The following is a 9208-nucleotide window of genomic DNA, read 5'->3' as shown; positions in this document are numbered from 1 at the left end:
ACACATGTACCTTTAGCTTAAAAATTCCCCATTTTTGCTTTTCCGGAAGAAACTGCTTTGGGAAGATCGCCGGTGTTCTCCCTAGTTGCTGCAAGTAGTAAATCCTTCCTTCTTCTCTCTCTAGCTGCTGTACTATGACCTTGCTAATGGTACTAGCTAGCTATATTACTTATATCTTGTCCATTTTATGATTCTTATTTCTTGTATTACCTGATGGATAACTAGTTCTCTGATGACTAAATGCCTTGAGACAATTAATCACATACGTAGCTCTCTAGAAAATTAATTGTAGTAGTATAACTCTAGATATGGGAAGAAGCAACAAGGGAGAAACATTTCCTGGATCATAATAGACTAGTAAGATAGATGATACAGAGAAGTTTTAGGTTATTAACAGGGTCTAATCCAGACATAGCACATGAATGGCCTACCAATGGAATCCTCACTTGACCTAGGAATGACACTTCCTAGAACCATGGGACAAATTGGTCATGAAATGCCTCTCAAACCTTGGCTGAAAAAAAAACCAAAAACAAACCTTGGCTGAACTTATGACCAAAACGGGGGTAGACTGTAACCAAAAAAAAAAAAAAAAAAAAAAAAGAAACAGAGTGTCCTTCACCATCCAGTTATACCAAAGGTTAAACTGAAACCCACTGCAGTCGCCCACCAACAGTGTGCCCTGAGGGGAGTTCATGATGGAAAAAACAGGATGAGGCATTCTGTGCTTTGGATAAATGAGTCTCTAGACAGTTGAGATGCATACCTCAGGAATAATTCCAACCAGCCATACATAGAAAAGCACTAAAATCATTGAGATATCTCTTCTTCCTGGTCAGCACTAATCTTTTACTGAGCTGTGTGCTTGACTATGTTTTTTCATAGCCAAAAAAATCATTATATATATATTGGCACCTCCTCCACCTCTGCAGAGCAGTTCCTCAGAGCAATCTGAGACACTGTTTCCCAGGCTATAGTCCTCAGTAATGTCCTTGAGTAACACTAAACTCATAACCCTTTGGTTATTTTTTTCTTTAAATTGACAAGTCAAAACTAAACCATATTGCAGATAAAATCAGAATAAGAAAATGATTTTCAGAAAATTCAGTGATTCCCTTTGGTGGGGAAGGAAGGTTGTGTAGGAGAAAGGGCATGGGATGGGGTGGGGAGGACGAAGGCCACATTCCATTTCCTGATTTGGGTGGTGGTTATTTTATTTTATTTTTAGAAGATAGAATTATATATATATGTATTTTATTTTTATTTTTCTTTGGCTGCGTTGGGTCTTCGTTGCTTCATCTTTCTCTAGTTGCGGTGAGCAGGGGCCACTCTTCATTGTGTTGTGCGGGCTTCTCATTGCAGTGGCTTCTCTTGTTGCAGAGCACAGGCTTCAGTAGTTGTAACATGCGGGTTTCAGTAGTTGTGGCACACAGGCTCAATAGTTGTGGCTCGCAGGCTCTAGAGTGCAGGCTCGGTAGTTGTGGCCATGGGCTTAGTTGCTCTGTGGCATGTGGGATCTTCCCGGACCAGGGCTTGAACCCGTGTCCTCTGCATTGGCAGGTGGACTCTTAACCACTGTGTTACCAGGGAAGTCCCAACACCCCAGTGTTCATAGCAGCATTATTTACAATAGCCAAGACATGGAAGCAACCTAAATATCCATCAACAAATGAATGGATAAAGAAGATGTGGTACATCTATACGATGGAATATTACTCAGCCGTAAAAAAGAATGAAATAATGCCATTTGCAGCAAATGGATGGACCTAGAGATTATCATACTAAGTGAAGTAAGTCAGACAAAGACAAATATCATATGATATCACTTACATGTGGAATCTAAAAAAAAGATACAAATGAATTTACTTACAAAAGAACAATAGATTCACAGACATAGAAAACGAACTTACAGTTACCAAAGGGGAAAGTGAGGGGAGGGATAAATTAGGAGTTTGGGATTAAGACATATACACTACTATATATAAAATAGATAAACAACAAGGACTTACTGTATAGCACAGGGAACTATATTCAATATCTTATAATAACCTATAAGGAAAATGAATCTGAAAAGAATATATACATATATTTATGTAAAATGTAATGTATATAATATATATATGTAACTGATCACTTTGCTTTACACCTGAACCTAACACAACATTGTAAATCAACTATACTTCAATTAAAAAAAAAGAAAAAAATGTATTAAAAAAATTAAATAAACAATAGTACTGGGGCTTCCCTGGTTGCAGAGTGGTTAAGAATCCGCCTGCCAATGCAGCGGACACGGGTTTGAGCCCTGGTCCAGGAAGATCCCACATACCACAGAGGAACTAAGCCAGTGAGCCACAAGTACTGAGCCGGCGCGCCTAGAGCCCGTGCTCCACAACAAGAGAAGCCACTGCAACGAGAAGCCTGCGCACCGCAACGAAGAGTAGCCCCCGCTCACTGCAACTAGAGAAAGCCCGCGTGCAGCAACGAAGACCCAACGCAGCCAAAAATAAATAAATAAAAACAAAACAATAGTACTGATCTTGAAGAGGCAGCAGTGAGTGGTGGCGTGAAGTGAGATCTTAGTTCCCTGCTCAGGAATTGAACCTGGGTAGCCTGGATGAAATCCAGGAATCCTAGCCACTAGACCAGCTTAGGGCTAGAGGCTGGAGGCAAATTTTCCCTGGCCCTTGCCCCCAGTGCAAAATGCATTTCTCAAGGAGGCCAAAACTGTAAAAAACAGGTACAAAGTTTATTATTAGAGACACAGCACAACAGCACGACGAGTGGGACAGCACACAGAGAAACAGTTTGTTAAGACAGAAGCAAGGCAGAGATGCACACCCGGAGGGCAAGGGTGTGGGCGTCCTCCCTAAGGAGGAGCGCCGGAAGGAGGCGGTTAAGTCATTTATACAGGGCAGTTCTTCCAGGTCTATGTTTACCTTTGGCCAATTATCTGGTTTCTTTTCCACACCTGACCTGCGCTAGGACACTCCCCAGAACTCATGTGCAACTTTTTCCCAAGATGGATTCCAGCCCAGAGGCCTATGGGACGGCCTTGGCATCCCATATTATGGGGTGGTGCCCCCTCCTTTCTGCCCAAGGAGCATTTCTGCACATGTGCAATGTCTCCCTTGCCCCAAGGATGGGAAATATATGACCTCTTGATCTTTACTCAAATAGGGTTTAGCCCCTCTCTGTTCCTGCCTTAAAGTGTCCACAGGAGACAAAGCGGGCTATTTACCCTATTTCTGTTCTTATTTCTATTTCAAAGTGCAAACAGGAGGCTGGTTGTAAATATCTAACCTGGAGCCCACCTATCTCCTGTCTCAGGAAATGCAAACAGGAAGCTAGTTGCAAGTGTCCGGCCTGAAGCCCATCTTTTTCTCACCCCAAGAAATGTAAACAGGAGGCCATTTGTAAATGCCTAGCCTGGAGCCCATCTATCTCCTGCCTCAGTACAAGTAAGCTTGTGGCCACGGCAAACACTCATTAAGGTGACACGCGAGGAATTCCCTGGTGGTCCAGGGGTTAGGACTTGGCACTTTCACTGCCGGGGCCCAGGTTTGATCCCTGGTCAGGGAACTAAAATCCCGCAAGCTACGTAGTGTGGGAGAAAAAAAAAAGGTGATATATGAAAAGCTTTAGCTTTGAGAAACGTTGATTGAAAGAAATCAGTAGATTTTGGGCCTGGGCTCATTCAATTTCCACCACTTATTATGGGTATTCTCTGGTACCTAACCTCTTCCAAGTCTTAATTCCTTCATCTGCAAAATGGGAAAAATAATAGTACCTGTGTCACAGGGCTGTTAGCATGGGGCCTGGTGCAGAAGCAATTCTGGAGGTGGGGTAGGGGTGAAACCCTAACCTTAAGGCAGGACTTAATATCCTTAAGGCATGTTTGCAAGCTGAGTGTTTGAAAGCCAAACAAATGGCCAAATATTAAAGCAGCTCATTTCCAGAAAACAAATATTTTATAGTATTTCCTAATCAAGGTCCGTGTAGACTGCTTCCCTCTGACCCATTCCAGCTACCAGGGAGGGACATCCAGGCACTTCCCTTCCACAGGGGAACTTGGGTCAGGTGCCTGGGGTGGGGAGAGGAAAGGGGGCCGCTCTACCACCAGGGCAAGAGACAGACCAGCCCCCGCTCTCACACAGTTCCTGGGGAGGACTCTCAATGACTGTGGAGCCCCGTATGCAGTACTGAGCTCTGGCTCAGCCTGTCAGAGGCTGGGGTACAGCAGAGCCCTGGGCAGAAGGGAGGCTCAGTCAGGCAGTTGGCAGAGGCCAGGCCTCTGCTCTGTCCTGGGGTGGTAGTATGGTAGTAGCTGCTGCATATGAGACATAACTCCCAGGCCGAAAGGTGGTCTGGGCATCAATATATAATGTGTGGAAATGAAAGCCTAAGAAAGTCAACAGCTGCCCAGGGAATTCCCTGGCAGTCCAGGAGTTGGAATCCCTGGTCGAGGAACTAAGATACCACAAGCTGCGAGGTGCAGCCCCCCCCCCCCAAAAAAAGTCAAGAGCCTCCTGTAACTCGGGAGTGGAAATAATTTCCCGTTTATTTTGTATCATAAGAGCGAGGAGGACAATTTTATTCCAACAGTACCTTGTGTCGTTTGAAAACCTATTAAGGTAAAATGTGCTAAAGGAGAGTTTCTGTTTCATGTTCTGTTTTGCACTTGTTTCTGTTGCTTTTTCAGTATTTGGCTGACGGCTTTCCAGAACTGAGCAAGGTACAATTTAAGAACGTTAAAGAATCAATGCAATTCATGAACCTGGTTAAGTAAAATAACTTTTTAAGGCACTTCCCCGGTGGTTAAGACTCAGCACTTCCACTCCAGGGGGCACAGGTATGATCCCTGGTCGGGAAACTAAGATCCCACATGCTGCACGGTGTGGCCAAATAAATGAATAAATAATAACTTTAAAAAGTGAAATATTTAAATGTATTTCCCCCCTAAAGTGGCTTCCTACATATTAAAAATCCCCAAACCACAAAACCCCATAAAAAGACAAGGTTCAAAGAGATTATCCTGCCATACTAAGTTACGTGCAGGTGCTGAAGACACCCTCCTCCATCTCCAGAGCCTTCTCTGTTGTGAAAGGCATCTTCCTCCTTCCATTCACCAGGCCTCAAATCTTTAATCTGCTTCAACACCTAACCCACATCCCCCAACTCCAAATAACCCTGGAATCCGGGATTCAGACCCACGAACTCCTCCAGGAAGGGCCTGAGGCTCAGCTCTTCTGTGGAGCCGCCACACCTGGGCCAGCAGCCTCACCTGCAGGCTGCTTCCTGCCTGGCTGGCACCTCACCCTGGACGCCCAAGCCTGGGCTCAGACACAGAATAAACAAGGCCCCCTAGGGGCTCCACTGAGGCAACCGGGACTCGTCACCCCCAAGACCGTTACCTGAGTCTTTAAGTAAAAAACCTTAGGCAGCATTTTAGCTGAGTGGGAATATCAGGTCGTGTCAGCAGGAATTTTATCTTAGCTGCTGGAATAATGGACTGTTTCATATACCCATTGCTGAGTGCACAAGAAGCCTTTTAAACCAATTGTAGATCCATTCCTGCTAAGCAAAAAGAAAGAAAAAAAGGGAAAAAAATTTTGTTTTTAGTTTATCAAATAGATCCATAAGGTTTGTTACAATAAAACAAAACATCAGGTTCCTGTCTCCTTCACTGCAGTTTCCCATCTCTGAGGCAAACATTTTCCCCCTCTTAGATTTTAACTTTGATATTTACCTTTGTTTCTAAATCACATACTTCTTCATTTTTCAACTTTAAGCTATATTTATTGCTATATTCTGTTGATATTCTGCATTTTATGGTTGTGTAATGAACCATCCCCAAACAAACTTAAACAACAATAGTTTCTTTGATCACAAACTTGCAATTTGGGCAGGGTTTGAAGGGAACACTTTGTGTTTACTCTGGGACGCTTTAGTCGGGGTGGCTGGACAGGACAAGGGGCCAGAACAGGTAGAGTCCTGAAACCAAGTCTCCCTAAAACTGAGTTCCGCTGCCGAGTTTATGATGAACGTCTCTATCCAAAACTTTATTCCCCTTCTCGTCCTGTCCCTGTTCCCCTCAGGATTGAGGAGGATCAAAGAAAAGGGGGAACTGAAACTGAGCAGGACCCACGAGGCCTTTCTGGGTACAAAAGCCCCACTGTGCCCCCCATCTCTTGTTTGTAGGAATAAAGTCTCCTAGGCCTTCCCTGAGTTCCGAAGAACAGACACAAGTGGTTACTCATTAGAGAAGTGAGGGAATGCAGAAACAGAGGAAAGCCCTCAAGCAAGAAAAGTAAGAATAGCTTAGACAATAGAGTCACAGGACGTCTAGTTCCTTCTCAAGGATTATAGGTAACAATCTGACACAAATCTTTGAGGTGCTCTGTAGGAATGAAGACCCTCCCACCCAGGTGGAGGATGGTAACTACATACTGACCACAGGCACTTAAGACCCCAGACTGGCTGGAACCAGAAGGTTGATGCTTAAGATTCCCGAAATAGCACCCGGACCACCAACCAATCAGAAGAAAGTCCACAATCTGATCATGTACCTCCAAACCCTCACCCTGTATCGCTGCCTTTAAAACCCCTTCCCTGAAAGCCATCAGGGAGCTTGGGTCTTTTGAGCATGGGTTGCCCTTTCTCCTTGGTTGGCACCTGAAAAAAACTTTACCACAACCAATGTCAGTAGATGGGCCTTGCTGATTGCTGGGGGAGGGTACCCACGATCCCTTTGGTAACATCCTGAGGCTTCAGGAAGACTCCTATCTTGGTTGCAAAGGAAAGAAACCAAGCGTGAAGTAGCTTCAGGGGGAAGGGAATTGATGGAAAGGCTCCTCATGGTACGTGAACTACCACAAGGCAGAAAAGCGCACCACACGGAGGTGCCTCTGGGTCTCCTGGGGTGCGGGAAACCCGGTGCCTCCGAGGCTCTCCGTCTCCCTTCTCTGAGACCGCTTCCCTTCCTCCTGGTGTACACTGTTTCCTTCACGGTGACTTTCTGGAAACATGAGCTTCTATGTCTTGCAGACTACCATCCTGGGGAGACAGTGACACCCTCTCCCAGTTTTAGTTAGGATAGACCCCAGGAAAGAATGGGCCAGGTGCCACCCCGGGTCCCATCAGAGATGTCGTGCTACAGAATGGTGGCTCCTGGGGACCCACGCAGGTGGGAGGGATGGGCTAGAAGCTGGGGAGCAGGTCCCATAAAGAGACAGGGCCCCTGGGAAAACAACCCCAGAGGCCCTTTGGCCCCGTTCACCGACCAAGCCCACTCCTGTCTTGGGGCCGTGCCCACAAGTAGCCCCGGGTGGTTCCTGGACGTCTCTGCCACCTATGCCCCCTCCTCAGCACTGCTTTTCCTCCACTGCCATCAACACCGTCCCCACCACCTGCCACACTAGAAAGGCGACTTCCCCTCCCGACCATAAGCTCCCAGAGGACACGGCACATCGAAGGCACTCACTGCTGTTGATAAATGAGTGAAGGACAAAGGTCATATCGCCTCATGGCCCTGATGAGAATCCTCCCGGGGCTCTGATGGCCCACAGCACACAGGGCACGCTCTCTGGCTGCCATAAGGGTCAGTGGGGATCTACCCCATTCCTACCTCGCCAGCACCTCCCTGCCCGTCCTCTGGGCACCCTCTGATCCTAGTGACCTCCACCCTTCACGGCTCATGTCAGGAATCTCCGAACCTCAGTTTCTTCGCCCACGTGGGCCGGCTGCGCGCGCTTTCTTCTTCTGAGCACCCACCCTTCACGGCTGGGAACACACACCCCAGCCTCTGATCTTCGCTAGAACCTTGTCCTGCAGTGACATCATTTGTGTCTACGTCTCCCTCCCCCATGGCGACCGGAGGCGGCTCCTTAAGGACACGTGCAGGTGCTCTGGGACAGCTGGAGGAACGACCACGGCTTCCTTTTTGACGAGATTTGGGTCTCATCACCCCCTTTATCAACAGTCCCCTGAGCGAGGGGCCACAGGGGGCTGTCTCCCTCATTGGACCATGGACGTGTGCAGGCCAGTGCCCTCCACGTGGGTGGTGTCAAGGACACCTGCTGAGTGAGTAGACGCAGATGAAGGACGCAGCTGACGTTGTGGGGTAGAGCACTGGGCCATTTGCTCTGAACCCACAGGCAGGGGCGTTTGGGGGAGGGCAGATGCCTGAACCCTGGACCTGGCTGGGCAGAGTCTGGCTGTGTCACTTTGGCCAGAGACCTACCTCCTTTCTGGGTGCAGTTCCTCCTTCTGTCAAATGGGGTGGAGGTGCCGGGGCTGCTATTATGGGTCCCCCAGCTCTAGGGCCATCAGGGCGAGGCCAGCCTCTGCTTCCCCAGCAAGTCCAGGCAGCAACGGTCTTCCCTGCTGACCAAGCTGGCTACGATTTACCACGGTCTGGGGCGCTGGGGCCGTGAGGAAGGGTGTCCAGCATGCGTCCATGCTGCCCGAGAGAGGGCCCAGCACGCTGGCCCACCACCATCCTGAGGGCACCCCTCCGTGGGGCTCTGCTCTGCCCTCAGCTCCCAGGCTCCACGGGAGGCCCTGGGGGACAGCGCGAGGAGAGAGGGGCTCTGCTCCTCCGGGGGTGGGCAGGTGAGAGGATGAGGGCAGGGCCGGGATGCCTGGCTGCCCAGGCTGCAGAAGCACCCAGAAACCTCTTCATCCAAATACCAAACCACTGGACCCTCACCATTTCCCTTCCAGATAGCTGGTTCTAGAAGGCTCTGGGGCAGGAGCAGAGAGGGAACGGTGGCCTCTGGGATGTCTTGGGGGTGGCAGGATGGACAGACCGAAGGCTGGTCAAGGTGCTGGAGGAGGAGAGAAGGGAACTCAGGGCGGGCACAGTGATGTCTCTTTTGTCCCCCTCTGGCACCCGGCCCAGCGCTGGGGGGATGTGAGCCGCGGCCGGCTGGTGGCCGAGACCAAGGCAGCCGGGCCCCGTCACCACTCCAGCCACGGCGAAGCCCTCCTACAAGGTGCTCCGTTGAAGTTTCCTTTGAAGAAAATTCACTGAAATCAGATCAAGTGAGCTTGTTAATACCAACACCCCAGGAATCAGCCTGGTGGAATTGGGACCTTGGTCCCCATGGGGTTTTAACCCTAGTTTCTGGCGGCTCCTGGGGAAGCCAACCTGTGTTTCTCTAGTCTGCTGGGGAAACTAGAAGCACAGGCTTAGGTCAAACCGGCCGGG

The sequence above is a fragment of the Phocoena phocoena genome, chromosome 7 (assembly GCF_963924675.1).
Source record: "Phocoena phocoena chromosome 7, mPhoPho1.1, whole genome shotgun sequence".
NCBI classification, from domain to species: Eukaryota; Metazoa; Chordata; class Mammalia; order Artiodactyla; family Phocoenidae; genus Phocoena; species Phocoena phocoena.
Note: the sequence above shows the minus strand (reverse complement) of the source record.